Source organism: Bactrocera tryoni, chromosome 3, assembly GCF_016617805.1.
Source record: "Bactrocera tryoni isolate S06 chromosome 3, CSIRO_BtryS06_freeze2, whole genome shotgun sequence".
Taxonomy (NCBI): domain Eukaryota; kingdom Metazoa; phylum Arthropoda; class Insecta; order Diptera; family Tephritidae; genus Bactrocera; species Bactrocera tryoni.
The window spans coordinates 5,798,750-5,819,378 of NC_052501.1; the positions used below are offsets into that span (position 1 = coordinate 5,798,750).

Sequence of the window (20,629 nt, forward strand, 5' to 3'; positions counted from 1 at the left end):
CGGTTTTGGATGAGTTAGTAGAAAGAACTCAAAATGTCTTTTGACTTAAGGCGACTTAGCTACTAGCTCAAAAATTACGCAGATTAGCTAGGTTCAACCCTTTTTATGTTTGTGTAAAGCTTGATGCTGTTACTTTGTGAGGTTGCGAGTGAATGTCTTACTCCCTGATTAACTTTGAGCGCACAGTTTGCGAGCTCAACGCCGGTATTGCCACTCTGCTGTCGAAGTAAATGCTCATATCCTGGAAAGAAACGGTATTTCGGTGCAATAAGTCTGCTGCTTCTTTATTAGCAGTCACTTCTAGAGTCCTCCGGTAATCTAATTTTAAGCTATACGGAGAGCTCCTTACGGAAGACTTCCCCTCCAACCTTCCTCCTTAGCTTCGACCCATTCGAGAAAGGGCTCACTGCGCCTCTTCTCCAGAGATTTCTCCTTGCCCACTTATCTCTCGTCAGTATGTGAGTGGCGAAACAACCACTTAGAGTAACCTTACAGAGTTTTTAGGGATGCAATTAATGGAGGGGTGAATTTCTGCGTGACCCTGCTTGGATCCAGCTTCTCTGAGGCTTAGAGCGACCTTCGCAGCAATGTACCTGCCGGCAATATCTACGGTTGCTATGTATGTATAGAGAAGCATAAGGTGATTTTATTGGCGTTGTTCGCAGTACACCGCAGATGCCTATGAGAACCTCTCCTTGGACACATTCAAGTTTCTTATCGACTTCAGACGAATACACCACAACACATTATTGGATTCACTACGGTTTCGCAGACCCAAAATACCACCTTTGGTGGTAGTCTCCACATCTCCTCTATAGCTCCTCTACAGCATTATTAGGTAACCGATTCTTTCGTTACTCTCACCGCAATATTTGCCCTCATGAAAGGTTTCTATCAAGGATAAGCTCAAGATTTTTTATCTTGTCAACAGTTTGAAGGTGTGAACCTCCGAATAATGGGTTAAATAAAAACATTTTGGGAATTTTGAAGGAATCACGGCTAAGGAATCGTTCAAAATGCGGTAAGCGGAATCTACCTGATCAGGAACATGAGTGTTTAAGTGACACAACTCATTCAATGAAGTGAAGCCATTGGAAGCTTGCTTGATGCGAATCGCCCATCTTCTTTTGTTAAAGATAATAACTTAGAAGTTAAAGAACCAGCGTTTGAAAATCGGCGTGTTGACGTCAGGGGATGTCAGAGAATTCTCTCATAGGTCGACTCAGCGCATTTCTGTTAATATTTAGAGTATGTAACAGACCTGAATCTTTCGCAAATGCGATGTTAAGTGGAGGTCGCAAATAATATATTTGGCAAGGTTGTTGAAAACCCAACATTCAGCAAACGGTACCGGATGAAGTCCAGTTGTTAGGTTCATGAGGAGTAGTCATCCTTTGGAATGCTTGCACTTAGCACAAATTTTAGGACACTCTGTGGCCTCACTATCGATACTCGGTATTCTTGCCAATGCGGGACAAGTGAACAAGAATTGCTCCTTTGCTTCCCTGGTGCCTTGCTCTAGACATTTCTTGCAGTCTTCTTGATATGTCAGCCCCATTGGGCGGACTTGTGTCGCTACCAAACAGTGACCAGTTAGTATTCCGATCATCTTCCTACTGTCTCCTCTATTGAGTGCCAGTGGGAACCAAAGAACCCAACATAACTTAATACCATTTAAAAACGCAAAAAGTTTTCTTAAACCCTATATCATGCAATATCACTTTTCTTCATATAAAAAAGTACATACATACGTAATTGCAGATGCAATTTGCGAAATTCCTGTTGTAAAGACTTTCATATTTACGCGCGCGCGCACTGTGACAATTGCCACCAATCCAGTGACGGCGACACCGTTGGAGACGGCGGTCGTATAAAAACACCGCAAGACTTCTCGGAGCTCACTTGTGTTATTAATTAATGAAGCCCCATTAAATAGACTCCTAGCCCCCACAAAGGCGCACACCTTTCTACTCATAACATACAAACGTGCGCACATAAAGCCACTTGAGGCCACTCAAATACAACAAAGTGGAACTATTGCTCGAGCGAAGTGTGCGCCATGAAGTGCTGTGCCATGTGAGACTCCTGGCAGGCATACGTCGCCGCCATATACGTATGTATGTAAGTATATATATAAGAACTGCCAGCGCGTGGTTCTCGGCAAGTGCGCACGCTGAGCGCTCGAAAGACAGTCAGTCAAAAGTTGTTTGACATTTTGGCTCGCTTTTAGTCCTTCAGTCGACCACATTCGTACATACGTGCTCTGCATGAGCTCGTAGGGCGAGGCTAGTGTGCCGCACTTCACTCGCAGTTTTCGCAAACTGCGAGTGTTGTCGTACACACTCGCATGTGCCGTTATATGCCTATGCATAGCTTGTGTGTGCTCGCGCGTTCTCAAGGAGTTGTTATCCTTTTTCCTGCGAGCGCTTACAAACAGTATCTATTTCTGCGCTACAAATATAGCTTTTCGCGCGCGGCACTTGCAAATATTACAAGCAATTAGAGCGCCACAGCAGCGAATGTGCGGTGACGATGGGGCCGAACAGGCGGATTCACTTGCTACTGCTAGGTCGCGCAGTGACATATGGCGACAGGGCGCGCTCAGGTGGTGGGGAGGAAAATTGTTTTTAAATTTTACAGAAAGCACTTTACAGAGGCACACTCGCACGCTTGTGACCCAGCTAACGAACCTTTGCGCTGGCGAAATGTGAAATGCGAAATGCGAGAGACAAATCGACAATAGATGAAGCGCGTAACTATTACAAAGGGTGCATATTTAAAGCGCGCACTTGTTGGCTGTGCGTGCGCGGGAATGAGGCGAAGGTCTACGGCAACGCTGATACATATGTGTACATACTTAGGTGTGTGTGTGGATATTTACAAACACTTACACACATGCAAGCGCACACACAGTTGGGCCTGCAAGCACTTATTGCAAACTATTTTGCATTTTTGCACATTATGCTTGTGCCAGCGCCCGTTCGGCTCGGCTACATACAAGTGGCAAGGTGTGCTCATCTAATGACTGTCGCCGGGTAATGGGTATTGATTGTATTTGGAATACAAATAGCAAAAAGTAAATACAAACGAAGAACAACAAGCAACAAGCAACAAGCAGCAAGCAGATGGAACACATTGTGAAAGCCATTAAAAATTCGCATACTTTTCTCAGTCCAAATAAAGCAACACGACAATATGTGAAGAGATTGGTGGGGATGAGACGCCATGGCGTATACTTGGCACGTTAACAAAGTGATTTGCATATGAGCATAAGTCCAAGTCCAAGCTACCCAGCGGAAAATATTGAATCGCAAACGGAAGCGCCGCTGCTCTACAGCACAACGGCGCTCTTAAGTCACACAATGGCATGGGGGTGTGACGTAAAGTTGGCTGCGGCTCAAGTATGCTTATATTGGTAGTTAAGGGTTAAATTTACGAGTCAATATAAATAGTAGAATAGCCAATATCACTGGGTTGCAGCAAACTGCAATAACGGCATAGCTTTTGCGCGTCAAGTGTGGGATTAAATTTCAATACTAATATACTACTATCAGTTTCTCGATAAGTTGCGCACTTTAAAAATGTTCCACTTTAAAAAGTTACTACATAAAAGAGCGAGAGCTACTCGCCTGAAGTGTGTACCAACTTTGCTTAGGTTGAGGAGGGCTGTAGTGGTGTTTGCAGCTACACTTGGACTACAATTATTTACAATTGACGCACATGAATTTCACAGAAAAGCTGGAGAAGCGAACATAAGATGGAAAAAATACATTTTTCTGTTGAACTAAATTTTTGGTTGTAGAGTTTTGTAGAGTTTGTAATCGATTGTGGAGTAGAGTGAAGGTGCAAGCTCATCTTTAACCCAGATATATAATAAAGGTTCCTTAACCCAAAGAAATAAAAAAATGTTCCAGAGCGACTAGAAAACTAATAATTTAAACATTTTCTAATGATTATACCGTGTGGGATGCGAAAACTAAAACAAGGACATTTGTCCAAGTGTAGTAGATCTTAAATTAAAATTGTAAGACAGACATTTTCTTAATAAAGTTTACCACGATTTCAAGATGAGCAAGAATATCGCTTTTATTACATATTGAATAGGTTGCCATATGGTTTGTAAAACCTAGAGGGAAACATCGGTGATCTTAAAAAGTATGTACGAGTATTCAAATAATATGTATGACGAGCTGAGTCGATTTAGTTGGTTTATTTATATAAGCGAAATAGTTCTTCAGTGTTTGAGATACCAGTTTGCTGGAATTTTCGATATATCCTACTATAGCTCGTATTATAGTAGCTATATACAAACTGATTGACCAAAATCAAGTCCTTACTGCTGTGGTCAAAAAATAGTAAGACTTTTTAATTTAAAATTCTGGAGAAAACCCATCCGTCGAAATATTTCTTTCAAGTTTGGTTTGACTGCCAGTGACATCTGTGCCAAATGTCACATAAAAATAATCATTAGTGTTTAGTATGCACTTGTCTTTCTGAAGTACATAAAGTGCATTCGGCGAATTTTAGAATGACTGAAATTATTCAACAAAGAAGTTCCTTTAAATTTGTGTGTGGAATCAAATTTCTGGTGCCGAAACGTTAAGAATGTTGCAAAATACTACCGATGATAATTGTTTGTTGCGAGCAAATGCTTTAGATTGGTACAATTTATTCAAAGAGGGTCAAGAACGCATTGACGATGTCCATCCACGGCTATCAGTATCAACTGGTGATTAACACGTCAATAAAATAAAGAATTTAGCGCTTCAGAAATGACGATTAACAGTTCGGAAACTTACTAACATCGTTGGAATATCGAAAGGATGAGTGAAAACCATTTTTGACGATCATTTGGGCGTAAGAAAAGTGAAAGCATTCTTGGTTCATAAATCATTCAAGTTTTTCGAAAAACAGCGTCACGTTGCCGTCTGTGAAACAATGCTTTCCGACTACCTGGATGCCATGAAACATATTATTACTGGCGATGAGTTTTGGATCTATGCTTACGACCTGGAAATAGACGACCAATCGGCCGAATATTGTGGCAAAGTTAAGCCGAAGCCGAAAACCCACGTCAAAGCACGTCAAAAATCAAGGTTATGTTGACAGTTTTCTTCGATTATCGATATGCGATATAATCCGAATTCCTTTCGACCGGCCAAACTGTCGTAAAAGGAGGTCGGAATTATGGGCGACAACTCTAGGGTTTTGCACCACGATAATGCACTGTTGCATACTGCGTTGGTTCTTCGTGAGATTTTCGCGTGTGACTTCTGGCTATTAGGCAAATTCACAGCTCCGGGGAAGCCGTTCTGAGTTAATTGACGACACTAAACGGGAAGTATTACACGCATTGAAGGCTATTCCAGAAATTGACGTTGCTTTGAGAATTGGAAAAAATGTTGGCATAAGTGTATTAGGGACAAGGGGATTACTTTGAGGGGGACGACATAGGTTTTGAAGAAAAAATTAATAATTTTAAAACTATAAACAAAGAAAGATCGTCACTCGAAGTCGGGCTTAAACTTGTTGGTTCCTTATTTATAAACGAAAAAGTAGCGGAAGCGCTTGGAGTAAGTATTGCGGAAGGCAATTAGTCTTAAGATTTGAGTCCGCTGAGATTTTTCTGAGCTTTCCCGAACAAATATTTTGTCCTATACATAATAGACGTAAAAGAAATTCGCTCTATTCTGCAAAAAACAAAAGAACCGGGTTTATACTTGGACAATCCTTCCGATTTAAAAGTGCTTAGAGCCATCACGAGAGGCCGTTGTTACTTGAATATTGAAAAAGTGTTACACTAAGGCTTCTGAAAGGTGCTGAATGCTCTCGCTAACTTTTTTTCGATTAAGTCTTAAGCACCAAACTCAACAAGTTGCTAATTCCATAAGAATTTGAGAAGTGCAGAATAGCGCGGTAAGCCCCTAAATTATTGACTTTAGTGCCAAGGTCAAAATATTTATCAATTACCCAAACAAAGGGAAATAGATAAGTAAAGTACAAATATACTTAACATAATGTACTTGCTTAATTAAATAGATTTTCGATTCTGAAGTCAACTAAATAGAACACAAAACGCAAACGGAGCAAGTATTTGAATTCGTTCGAAATTATGAAAGAAATTACAACTACAATGAGTACTAATCCATTACACGCGCTAAGCAGCGATTCACTTCCGAAACAATTACGCGCTCGAGCGGTCAAAGTTGCCATATGTAGCCATTTGTAAGAGCCATAAACGAGTTACGTAATGTGCCTGCGCACCTACTATATACCATACATGACATACAATAATATTAATGAATATGAGATTTATTTCACCACTGGGAATATGACACCCGCTGGGAATGAAAAATAACAGGACTTGCGAATGGACAGACAATCGACACAAATAGACAGCTTGGCTGACAGGAAAACAAATAGTCGTAGATGTACCTTTACTTACATACATATACACATGTACATACATATGTTTCTAGTTGCATACATAATATTATATATTTTTCGCGAATCACAAATTTTGTTTGTTTTTCTATAGGTGTTGTGTGTTTTCCATTGTAGACTTTGTAAATATGAGTTTATATTTACATACTATGTAAGTGTGTGTGTGTTTATGTGTACTTTTAACAAATGAACAAAATTTCATGAAATCGACAGGAATGAGAAAAGCGGTGTTTGCGGGTAGTTTGCACCGATGCGCAAAGATGAAAGGATTTCTATTTATTTTGGTTAAATAAATAATATTTTGCTAATGATAATCATTGGTGGAATTTCCTAAAATTTGTTACATCACTGCATGCGCCAAAATTAGCACAGATTATATAAGCAAAAGCTTTCATAATTAACCGCAAAGTATAAATATGTAATTTTAATTGATTAATAGTGGAATGGGGGCGTTTGCTATTGCTTTGGTGCTAACGGGTGATCCAAGTAGAGGTAATTTTTTCAGTAGAAAGATCACGAATAAGTCGTGTCAAGCTGTCGTATTATGTTTGTTCAGAATTGTTTGGCATTTCATCATGGAAGGACTTCCGCGTGAACAACGTTTAAGAGTCGTTCAACTTTATTACGAAAAGTCACGTTCTGTAATGAATATTTTTTGTGGGCTTCGCTCAACTTATGGTCAACATAATCGGTCTACTGATCGTAATATTCGCAACACCATCACTTTAAGACCCAGCATTCGTTGTTGCACAATATTCGACTGAATAGACTACGTCCAGCACGCAGCGAAGAAATTATAGCAGCCGTAGCTGAGAGTGTACACGAAGACCGTGGAGAGTCGATTCGTCCCCGTTCACAGTAACTTGAACTAATTTGTGGAACGATTTGGCGAATTTAACGTCGAGATCTTAAGTTGAAAGCGTACGAATTGCAACTTGTACAAAAACTGAATCCGCTGGACTTTCCCAAGCGACATCGCTTCGCTCTATGGGTTCTTGAAAAGTTCCAAGATGATCTGACGTTTTCGAGTCAAACTTTGTTCAGCATGGATGCCCATTTCTGGCGCTTAAGCAATCATATGGGACGAAGAACAGCCTGAAGAGATTCAAGTGTTGCCATTTTATCAGGAAAAACCAACGGTTTGGTGTGGTTTGTGGGCCTCATTGGTTCATATTTCTTCAAAAATGATGCCGGTGAGAACGTAACCGTCAATAGCGGTCGTTATCGCGCCATAATAACCGCCTATGCCTGAAATTATCACATAAATCAATGGATTTTTTAAGAGAACATTTCAGTGAGCAGATAACTTCTTGTTTTGGGCCGGTCGATTGCCCACCAAGATCGTGTGATATCACACCGTTAGATTTTTTTCCTGTGGAGATATGTAAAGTCTAAAGTCTATATTCAAAAAATAAATACCAAAGAATGTTCTTTCGATTGATAAGAAAACATTCCCGATTAATTTTGAGGTTTCTGTGTTTTTTTCTTAAAAAAGTAGGGAATCTCGAAATAGACCATAATAAAAACACAAGAACTAGGATATTTGATTTTTTTCACTTAAATTTTGGTTATGTGAATAAGGTGTCAATATGAAAGTTATAGAAATTTTTGTCATTACAGTTTTTTCCATAGGGCTTATTATTTTGCCAGAAATTGAGATAAGCCGTTTCTTACATTAAAAAACTCAACTATCCCCTTCCTTCCACCAACGCCAGATCGCCCTAAATTATTATTTATGTTAAGTTGTGTTCCTTTTCCCTTGAGTGCTGTCCTATTATACAAATCTTAACCCAATATTTTTTTTAGTTTTAAGATCTCCTTCAAAGGTATTGTTTAACGCTAAGTTGTAAAAGTTTTAAATTCAGTATTTATAGAACCAAATTTACTACTAAAGCTAACATACTATATTATACAACACATAAAGATATGTTTGGACATCGAAAGTCCAGTCTTCATTAAGAAAAAAATTGGCTCTTGTAACAGTTCTGTCTCTCAACCTTTCGCTTCTAAGCATAGGTTTGGTTTGGGTTTACTTCCATAGAAGGCCTAGTACATATATACATATATAAGGAACAAATTAGTTGGAACGTGTTATTTTCGAAACAGAGTTAATTTTTTCAATGGTATATGGCTTAACCTGATTCTGTAAATAAATTCTGGTTTTCGGTCCTGGGAACATAATATGGACAGTTCCTAATGAAGATTTTGGTTTAGATGTCATAAAATTCGTAGTTTTGTGAGAAGCAAATGTACTGAAGTGGTGTTTTAGAGCATTGCGAATTGAAACGAATGTATTTTCAAATAAATTAAAAGTCATAAGCACTGAGCGAATATTTATTCCTTACTTTTATTCCTGTCCGTGTTTTAGAAAACTTCATACATATATGAGTTTAAGTAAATTTTCAGTATAATCGCTGTTATGAGATGATTTTGTAGTTCAATGTATGACTAGGTCTTCAGGTCCATCATTTGTAGACCATGTATGAAATGCGTTTGTTGAATTTCTGAAACCTGTAGATATATATATTCAATTTACAACCTGTTATAGGAAATTTTGAATAATCTAAGACCTCACGAATATTACGAATATTCAGTTACTCTTGTAGGTAATAACGGTATATTTCTATCACATTTGGTAGCACACTTCATTGCCATAAATTTTGTGGATTTTGCCAACCGGGTCGTGGGCTGTTCGCGCATATCAACAATCGTTAGTATGTTGACGTTGATGGCGAGGATTATGATGTTGATGGAATCACAATTTTCACGATTGTGTTTTTTTCGTCTTTTTCATTTTGGCGCTGAAAAGTAATTTGTGCAAGTATATCCCTAGAAACTTAAGTGAGTATGTGCGCATGGATGCATATGTATGTGTGTATATAAAAGTGTTTATATGCAAAAAATGTCAGAGGAAGGGTATATACATACTTTTATGAAGGCGCATGTGTGTGTGTGTGTGTTGTCATGACAATTGTGCTCACTCGAAAGTAGTTAAATATAAGTTGCTATGGAAATTTGTAATTCTTTCATTTTTTCAGCATTCGGCGCTATAAAGTTCTTCATGTTTATAGCTGGAGCTGTTCGACATTTCACTTTTTCATTTATAAAATGGAATATAAACAATACGTTGGCTGGGTGCTATGGCAATCTGCAGATTTTAAGGCGCCTAAGTATTTGAATACATATACGTACATATATATATAGCATATAGAAAAGAGGCACACTAATTATTTGTGTTTGTATGTGGAAGTCCATATAAAAGTAGTGAAACTAGCGCTCGTGAGTTAATGCTCCTGTCTATCAGCTTATTTTATGAAGGTGCACTAGGCACACACTAGTCCTTTACTTGGCAACATGTGCACACATGTACGGGTGGCTGTGTGTATGTGCATAGTATTTACTGCCATTGCTCGGCTGTTGGTGGCGTTTGTGCTAATTTATGTGCTCATGTTAATTGACAGCTTAATTTCCTTGACAAATGCGATTTGCGGCTCCTTTTGAGGTGCCCTGTTGAAACATGCCCACAAAGATGGCGTATTTGATGCAAAGCATTGAAGCCACAGCTTGAATGCACGCGCCAAGCGAAAGAAAAGAATACAAAGCAAAAGAACTTAAGTGGAAACTAAAGAAAGCACAGGCAATAGAACCGCAAGGGGCTGCGTGTCTGAGACTACTTATGTGGCTGAATGCACAGCGTAGAAAGTAGAATTATAAACCACACGTCGGGCATGCATGCATGTGTGTGTGTGTGTGTGGTGCAGGTGTAAGCGTAAGTGCGTATGTATTAGTGCGGCGCGTCTGCAAAAAGATGGGCAAAGTTTGTCACAGACCAACCGCAGCGCCTCTCACACCTGCGGCGCCTATCACTACAAATTATTTTAATACCCTTTAACTCAAAAACAAACACATAAAGCCACCATTCTATTACACACACACATATATGCAGACACACAAACATTCACGCCCAACACATTAGTTGTCAATACATATAATTCTCAGCTTGTATTTTTCTTCTTGCTTAAGTACACACACGTTGTTGCTCTTTATTTATATTTACTCTTTCGCTTTGTGTTCTACTTGAGGTTCCAAGCATATGTCGTAAAGGGGCTGGTTCGACAACAGTGTAATGTCACCGATAAGAATCTCGGGAAATCGACACCCACCTCGAAAACAAGAAAAACTTGTCTGAGAGCCGTAAGAAAGCAAAACAAACACACTTTTACTGCTCGACTAACTTTAGCAAACAAGAGTCGTGTGTAGATGTGTGTGTGCGTGTGAACGTATTTCATTTAAGCTATTATATTTTTTCAAGTTTCAAATGCAAGCATATGTCTGTGTGTTTGTGCATCGCCTCTTGGCCTCTCTCTTCCTGCTTCTTTTCTTCTTTTCCCAACACTCGCATAGCAATTTGCGTTTCCGCTTTACACAAGGTTGAAGCAGAAATCCTTTGTGAGAATTTATTCTGACAAGTATTTAATTTAGAGTTTCCTCTAAAAGTGCCAGCAAGGATTACGAGTGCCAAAACCGACTTCAAATATTCCTTGCTATGAAATGACTTAACTGGGTATTTGATAGTTGTGGAAAATGCGAAGATGTTTAAAACAGAAATGTGGGTAAAGAGTCAAGTTTTAAATGTTTAACTGGAGATTTAAGGTTTAAATAAAATAATAACCTCTTTGGTATGAGCAACAGTCTTCAAAAATTATTACAAAATTTTATTATGAGAATTTTTATTAAATTTTAGTTCTTCAGTAAGGCAAGATTACTAACTATAACATATCTATATGAAATATAGCTAATAGATGGTGGAATAACATTCTTCTTAAGCGGTTATATACAGTTAGCATTTTCGAAAAAACAATTATTTTTATGTTATTTTCTTAATACAAATATATTTAAGAATACACACAGAAAATTTCATATAGTTTTGCTTAATAATATCGAAGCTATACTCAAGTTTTAAAAAGCTTTTCAGAGTGCTTGGAAGTAAAAGACCGGACTTTGAACGTGTTTTTCTCAAAATAGTGTTTTAAAAGTCAGTCACATTACTAGAAAACGGTTAAACCGATTAGTCTAAAATTAAGATTTTTTTCACCTAAAAATGATTTTTTTTTTATAAATAATATAAGGTCGAAGTTTTGGTCAAAAATCAATTTTTTTAAACGGCCATTTAAAAAAAAATTTGTTTGTTCTTTCTAGAATTAACAATACTTTAATGAAATCTGTTTGGTTTTTTAATTTCAGAGTATCCAGTTCGGATATATAGTGTTCACGGTAAAGCGTCTAACTTAAGAGCAGTTCTCGGAGATCAGCTGTTGTGCCTTTCCAGATAAATATAATTATTAATACTAAGTCTTAAAATGTAGATAGAAGATACTATAATATGTGCACAAATTTTTGGATCAATGAATTTAAAAGTTTTCTCCGAAAAAAATTCGGTAAAATCGCTTTTTTCGAACTTCTTGCTGTATATAACCCCTTAAGTATGAATTAAAAAAATTCCAAATATATTAATTAAATAATATATTTTTTAATGTTTGGTTTGAACCATAAGTATGAGATAATGATTCAGCAATGGGTTTCTGGTTGTTATCCACAGATTTCAACGACCAATCGACCGACTAATGAATAAAATCCCGTAAGAAATAATATTAAATTTATCTTGATAGCGGAGTTGGCAAATAAATATCTCTCGCTCTTGATAAAATCTATTTTTCAAGTCTTTAAGAATTATATCTCAAAGACCTGTGTAAAATTTCATGAAAATCTATTGAGAAGTTCTCGAGAAATCTTACCAACCGTTCTTCAAAAACACAGTTTCGAGAAAACGCGTTTAAAGACGGCGCACTTAGGCTAGCTATCCTCTTGTGCAGAAGTTCTTAAGGCTATATCTCCGACACTATTACTCGGATCAACTTGAAAGTTTGACAAAATATTCTAGAGATGTTGTAGAATTTAATAAGACAATAAAAAAAATATTTCTTGAAACCCCTAAACCCAAGTAACCCCATAACATTAAAGCTTTATATATTACCATTAATAACATAAGCATTCACATATAATAGAAATGGTTTTAGCGCAAATAAATATTTTTAGATGGTCTTTACAAAATTTTGGTTTTATACAATATAAAAATAGGAAAAAACATTAACTTCGGTTACACCGAAGCTGTAATACCCTTCACAGGTATTTTTTTTAAGCACAGAAGGGTATATAATGATCTTTATTTTGATTTTGATCGGTCAGTCTGTATGACAACTACATATGGGCTATAGTTGTCGGAACTGAACAATTTGTTCGGTGACTGTTTCTTTATAACAAATTTCTTGAAGATATCTCGTTAAAGAAAAAGGTTTTCCATATAAGGAATTGACTTTCATCTTTCAATTTGTATTTCAGTTATATGATAAAGCAGTCTGATATCAGCTACTTGGGAAGAAAAGGATGTGAGCAAAATTTCAGATTAGTATCTTAAAAACTAAGGAACTAGTTCACGTATATATAGACAGACACACGAAAATGGGTAAATCAAACCATGTGGTCACTCCGATCGTTTGTATATATATTCTTACTAGCTACTGCGAAGTTAGGGTATTAACTTAATCTTCAATTCTCCCAAACATAAATTCAAAAGAAAATCGTTGCGTTGTTGATTGCAAGTTGCCAAATTATATGAGAAGTTTTCGCACTCAACAAAGAAGCGTAAAGAGCTTATATTTCAACAAATTTCATACTACGCAAAAGGAATTTGATGATGTTGATAGTAGAAGACTTTTAAATATAATACTATGCAGTCGAACATAAGCACATATGTACATACATACATATGCATGTAAAATATAATATCCTATACATTATTTAAATAAATTCAAAATTTATTACTATAAATTATTTTCTAAAACATGAAACAATTATTAAAGTCATAAATAATAATATATTAAGTAATGTTTCTGTGTGCATTTTGCCTGGATTTTTCTAAACGCTTAACCATACAAAAGCTTCAAATAGTAGAATATCTCATGCGATTATTCTCGTGATTGCGAATATTATAATATTTGCATATAATATCTGAACCCGCGATTATTTATGGACTAGATTGCTTTTACATTTTATCATATTTATATAATATATTGTCATAGGAACAGTTAGCTTTTCAGTATAAATTTTCACACTATAAGTATTCCCTGGATAGGAAGTTTTTTGGTTCTCAAGAACATGTGACTCGCAACAAAATAATTTAAAACTTTTCGTACTAATTTTTTTGTTTTAAATTAAACACTACCTAATGGGTATTAAATTTTCAAAGCAGATGATTTAAAACTAAATTGTTGCTTGAGTGTATAAACAAGTTCTATTCATATATTATATTATTTGCACTGTTTATAAAAGTAGTAGTATGTGCACGGACCCAATTTATAGCTTTCAATTTTATAGAGCCATAAATTAGCTTTGCCTCCATCTATATTTATCCATTGTTTTTGTCATGAAAAACCTGCAATTTATTCGCAAATTGATTTTACTTGATTGAATGTCCACATTCAGCTTTCATAGATGCCTTGAAACTTATTTAAATTTTTTTTTTAATTTTCGGGTAATTCACCTGTAAAATTTGCTATGGATTCCAAGATATATGTAGTTTAAACTTTTGTTTTATTTTCATATAGTTTGCCTGTAATTTTTTTTATAAATTAAAATATTAGTTGCCTTGGAAATTATTATACCTTAAAAATTTGTGTTTTATTTTTCGTGTAATTTATGTGTAAAATAATTTCAGGGGTTTACATGGTTTTACGGGTTTCAAAAACCGATTTTTATATTGTCTTATCAAATTCTACAACATCTCTAGAATATTGTCCAAAGTTTTCAAGTTGATCCGAGTAATAGTTTTGGAGATACATCCCTGAGAACTTGTGCGCTCGAGACTAGCTAGTCTAATTGCGCCGTCTTTAAACGCCTTTTTCTCGAAACAGAGTTTTTGAAGTCGATTGGCAGGATTTCTCGAGGCTACTCAATTACATGAAATTTTACAGAGGTCTTTGAGATACAATTTTAAAAGACATGGATGGAAGATTTTTTTCGATTACCACTATTTGAAAAAATAATGTCGGGAAATTTTCACTGAAACTTTTACTTTTTTGTAAAAATGTTTGCCAAAATGAAATTTTCAGTTTTTTTCCTTCGTCCAAATTCTAAGTTAAGGTTTTAACTAAAACGCGTATTTTTTTCACTTTAGATGATTCCGTAAGGAGTTATTCTGCCAACGCGGGCACAATTTTTTCCGAGGGGTTACCGGTAATAGCGTCGCAACGGCGGAGTTTAAAATATTTTTTTCCAAAAATTACAGAATTTCTGTGTTCATGTAACAATTTGTGTATGTTTGTAACAATAAAAAATTCGAATAAAATGTTTGATTTTTTAAATGAGAAAAAATTGTTGAAAAAGGCTTTTTTACCCAACGAAACCAATGTAAATCCTGAATAATTCAAGAATTATAAACATTCTAGCTTATTTTCAAAACTTTCTTTAATTTTAGAGATTTTTTCTTTTAACAAATTTTAATATGCAAAAAGTTTTATAGTTTTTGTTCTAGTTTTCCACTTTTCTTTATACATACTATATATATTATTTCCATCTTTGTGTTGTATATTTATACATATGTACATACGTTTGCATTTTGTCTTTCAAGGGCACTCAAGAAACGCGATTCTTTGAAGAACAGCTTTTAAATTATTGTTATTGTTTATTTATGTTTAGACAGCTGTAATGAAGTTTTTAAATTTTTTTTTATTAAGCTGTATATTTATACATTTTATTTTTAAATTTCTTTATTGTTGTTTTTTATATTTTTTAACATTTTTATAAATTTTTTTTTTGTGTTTTTTTTTTTAATTTTTTGAAATAATTATCTGTAAATTTTATAATTCTTTTTTTCAATTTTCCGTTCATTTATATGATTCTCTTTGAAAATCATTAAACTAGCCGTTTTGGGTCCACGTTTACTAACGGCTGTCCACAATTCGGAATACAGAAGTTGCAAGCACAAATGTACACACATACGTACTTTGCGCTTATTTGCTTATGCTTTTGCATTTATGGTATGTGTGTTTGTATAAGCAGCGTATGTATTTTAAAATATTGCAACTTAGCAAAAAAATATACACACAATTAGTGCGAATTTTCTTTCAGCACAATTTCAGCCGCGTTTTTCGCCTTTCTTAAGACTTTTAGTGCCAACCTATACATATTTTCTTATGTATATGTATGTACATATATATGTACATATAATATACTTCTTTGTAGCGCTGACTATTTACATTGTGTGTTTTGTAACTGTGTATTATGCACGTTGCACTGGGCGCTTTTTAAATCACTTTAAAATTGATTTATTTCAAAGAAAATTTGCACTGTGTCTCAAGAAAAAAATTCGCAAATGGAAGACACGCGGATAAATGGAAAAATGCAAATTGTAAAATCACCCGAAATTCGTAATAATATTGACGAAATTATCGTAAGTAAGTGGTATATATGTATTTGAATGCACATGCATATAAGTATGTATGTATGTATGTATGTATGAGCACACAGCCATCAAGCAGCCACTCAATCACGAAATAAACATTTTCAGAACCATTTATTTGAACTAATTGGGAGAAATTGCAATATTTCTATTATATTTAAGTGGACTTTAATTGAAATGGAATTGCCTGACGCTGTTGTTGTTGCTGCTGCTATTCATACACATTGTTGTTGTTATTGTTGTAAGCCTATAATGAATTAATTTCTACTTTCCCATGCACACGGCCACACACACGCACGCATACGCTTCACAATGTAAACGCCAATATGAAATCAATTCAAATCGTTAACGCCTGGTGATATTTCGTTTCGCACCTTTTTGAAATAATAATTAAAATTTGTTTATACACGCAAAAACGACGTACTGCAATATTTAGTGCCGTTTTTAATACCGTTTTTTACGCTACTCTGCCAGCGGTACACTTGTCTCTTTGACTTTTTTCAATATTTTTTTTTTTATTTATGTTGTTATTTTTTGTTATTATTGCTATTGTTGTTGTTATAACTTGCGAATTTTCTTATGCGTATATTCTCTTCTGATTTATTAAAATTTTTGCAAATTATATACATATGTATTTATATATTGCGGTTGCAGTATTAGAATATGATTTTTAATTAGTAAACACAACAAAAAAATTAAGAAGCGTAGCGCTGCTTTTCTCCGCTAAGCTTTGCGAATCATCAGTTGACACCGGTTGTTGGTTTACTACTGTTGAGTGAAATTTTCGCAACGAAAACGAAAATTAAAACGATAACGAAATTGAAAATGAAAATGAAACAACAATTACAACAACTACAGGGGAATAGGAATTTGTTGCTGTACACACAAGCGCACCAGCCACCAGCGCGCCACTCATTCATCCACCCACTAAGAATCAGCTAGTGGCAGCAGTAAATAAAAGCCGCCTGTGCGAGTGTGTGTGTGTAAGTATATTTGCGAAGCCGAAGTCGTCACACACACACACACACATGAGCACAGAGTGGCGGAGAGTCGAGTAGCGAGAATAGAACGGCAAACAGCACTTAGCGCAGCGCCACTGCAGCACGCAGCGTCGCTTCGGAGGGCAGGACACGACGAAGTGAGGTGTGCCGAAGGCCGAGTGCGGCGTGCGCGCCAAAGCAGCGCGTCATTAAAAGCGTCAATGGGCCGGTAGTAGAAACGTAACAACAGCAACAGTGAAGGCAACAGCGACAACAACAACAATAACATAAACAGCAACAACAACAAAAACAACATAAACAACATCAAAAACAACATAAGCAACAACAACACGCACGGAGCAAAAAGACGTCGGAAGCAGAAGCAACAACAACAATGCAGCGCCTAAGCGTACAACTTGAAACACAACACACAGCGCATATATCGGTAGTATACAAACAATAACAACAAGTGCGTTTCGTCTATAAATACAAGTGCCGAGTGGGAGATGCGACTAGACAATGCAGACGCTATAAGGCAAGGGGAAAAAGGCCAGAATATTATGAGCACTCAAGCAGGAGGCAAGTTGGCATGGCAGAAAAGCAAAGCATTTAGTTAGACAGTCATGCATATGACTATGCCACCACGATTTTATGTAAGCTACATACTCGTCATATTCGTACACATGTCCATACATACTTATATATATACATAAATACCGTAAATCTAAGTACATGCAGCTGTAGTAGAGTTGCCACTTTAGTAAGTTTCGTCAAAATTTCTGGACGCTCTTAAGCTCTTGCAATTTGAGGTTATGTTTGTGGATATAACATTTTTTATAGAACTCAAGGTCAAGCTTCAGGGTCATCAACAGAAACTCCTTCAAGAACTCTATTTGAAAATTCGACAAGCTTTACAAATTAAACGAATTTGATAAATATCGGTCAGTTTGTGTGACAGCTATAAGCTATAGTGGTCCAATCTGTACAATTTGTTCGAAAATTATACCTTTGGCTTGGGCTAAAATTTATTTCCGGAAGATTTCTCGTAAGATAAAAGAGTTTTCCATACAAGAAATTGAGTTTGATCGTTCAGTCCGATATCGGTAGATCCGAAAATGAGCAGCTTTTTAGAAAGAAAAGAACATGTGCAAGATTTCAGATTGATAACTCTAAAACCGATGAGCAGACACACGGGTCTAACGTTTTATTCTGGTTTTGACAAACTTTGTGATAAACCGAATATTCAGGGACACAGGGGGATGTAAGTTTTTTAGGAAGGTCTATTTGCCACTTTGTTGTCCACAAATATTTAATTATTACCCTACACATTTCTTCCAGTTCCGAAACCGATAAGTTCTCACATTTGTTTCGCCTCACTGTGCTCTAGAGATGCTTACCGCCTTTCAGAATTATGAATGTATTCGCTGAGCTGAAATGTAGCGCTAAAGGAAATTTAGGAAACTCATTTTCCTGCTGCTGCTTGTACTGTTAGAGATTGTACTATGCTCTGGAGACGTATCTAGGTGAAATTGAAGCAACAATAACAGTGACACCTAGTATTACAGCAACATTCGCCAAAGGGGGTGAAATTTAGCCCCAGTGCGGCAGGGAGGCACAATCGCACCTTCGCGCTACACTTGAAAACGGAACAACATGTTGGCGGTGGGGAGCAATGGTAGCTGGACGCACTGCTTTACATTGGTGTTGAGAAGCACTCAACTGCTGAGCACTCAACGACGGACGACTCAGCGACGCACACTCATTTGCGGTTGCACGAGCATTTGCGGCGCACAGGCGGAGAGCAAGCGAAGTTACGTGCTGTGCGTTGGAACGTGCTCAAAAAGCAACAGTTAATGGCCTTAACGGTAAAAGCAATGATGAGCATTATGAAGAGCATGGGAGCGTATAAAGGGGATGCAGGGTCAAGTGACGTGCTGTACTTGCGGCACGCTCGTAACGTGTGGGAAAGCGGGCAGATGACACTCGAAGAGAGTGCTGTTTATTTATTTATTTTTTTCTTTGCTTCAATTATATTTCGACAAGCCTATGAAGCACACATGTGGGGCGCACTGTTGAAAGGCACCCCTTGGGGTTGCTTGATTTGATGTTCACGGTATGCTCAAGCTCATTATCATGTTGCAGTTTGTGTGTGTGTGTGGCTGTGTGTCATGATGGCTTTTTAGATGATTATGATGTTGTTGATTATGTTGCTCACTTTTTGTTGTTTTATCATCAGCGATTTTGTTGATGTTGCCGCGATAGCACGAGTTGATGACGAAGATAATTGTGCGTTGGAAAATGTAAATGCTCTTGTTTGTTTACGTGCGGCGAGTCGCCAGGGAGCGAGTGAGTGAGTGTGTGTGCGCCTTTGTAAGGCACTCGGAAGAATGACAGGCACAGATAGGCAAATATTTGAGTTCAATGAATTTAGACAAGCCATCACAAACATCAACTGGTTCGGTTGACAAAGCGGTGTAAGCGCCATGCAGTTCCAGAGCAACTTCCCGCCTACGTTGGAAGAGTAAAGTATTTATTTATAGGCCAACACGGAATGTGCTTAAGCCAAAAACAATAAGGTAATTATAATTGTTTCGAAATATTCATTGAATTTGTTTGCAAAATTTGGGAGAGTGGGCAAGATATAAACACACTTACAATACGACTTTCACAAATAAATAATTTAAGTGTAAAATGGAGCATAAAATCTTGACAACACAACAAGTAATTACAATGAACTTGAACCATAAGCGCATTTGAAAACAACATTCTAGCTATTAGATCAATTGGACTAATATTTCCGTATCCACGTGTGCTGATAAAGAAGTATCTATCAAAAACATATTTTTTTTTATCAATTTCAATATTTCCAGTGTATAGACCAATATTTCCATATCTATGTGCGTTGAAACGAAAGTTCTTGCAATGGATCTTCCGCAAGATCTTAAGACCCGGCATTCATCATTGGATAATATTCGACCGAATAGATCACGTCCAGCACGGAGTGAAGAAAATGTAACAGCCGTAGCTGAGAGTGTAAACGAAGACCGTAAAGAGCCGATTCGGCGCCGTTCGCAGCAACTCAGACCGCTGTATGGAACGCCTTGGCGCATTTTACGCCAAGATCTTAAATAGAAAGCGTCCAAAATATTGCTCGTCCAAGAACTGAAACAGTTCGACCTTTCCAAGCAACATCGCTTCGCTCTATGGGCTCTTGGAGACAAATTTTGTTCAGTGATGATACCCATTTCTAGCTCAATGGGTATGTAGACAAGCAAAATTGTCGCATTTGGGAAAAAGAGTAACCCGAAGAGATTTAAGAGCTGCCATTTCATCCAGAAAAAACAACGGTTTGGTGTAGTTAATGAGCCGGTGGAATCATCGGTGAGAACTTAGGCACTTGTGTCATTCGGAAGTTACCAGTAGAAATACTCGACAAGTCATCAAAAATTGAACTCAACGGATGAACAATCTGAGACGTAGCCCCGGCCAACATTTGAAAGAAATAATCTTCAAAAAAGAAATGCCGAATGATAATAAACATGACTCTTCAAATTTTAAGTTTCTTTGTTTTTCTTTAAAAAAGTAAGTAACCTCAAGGCCTAAAGGATCACCCTATAGTTAAGGCTTAATAAGAAGCTAATGGAGTCTGAGAGCGCGTTTTCGACCGCTCACCTTCACTATAATTAGA

At 36.7% G+C, this 20,629-nt stretch overlaps 1 protein-coding gene across 1 annotated transcript in view; it reads right to left on the reverse strand.

Moving 5' to 3' along the window:
* LOC120770100 (potassium voltage-gated channel subfamily KQT member 4) overlaps nucleotides 1–16,414 on the reverse strand; it is a 65,415-nt gene extending 49,001 nt beyond the window's left edge. Inside the window, exon 1 of the mRNA XM_040097270.1 lies at nucleotides 16,336–16,414. The gene's annotated coding sequence lies outside the window, so the exon portion shown is untranslated. The remainder of the gene's footprint in view (nucleotides 1–16,335) is intronic.
* Between the last annotated feature and the right edge of the window lie 4,215 nt (nucleotides 16,415–20,629).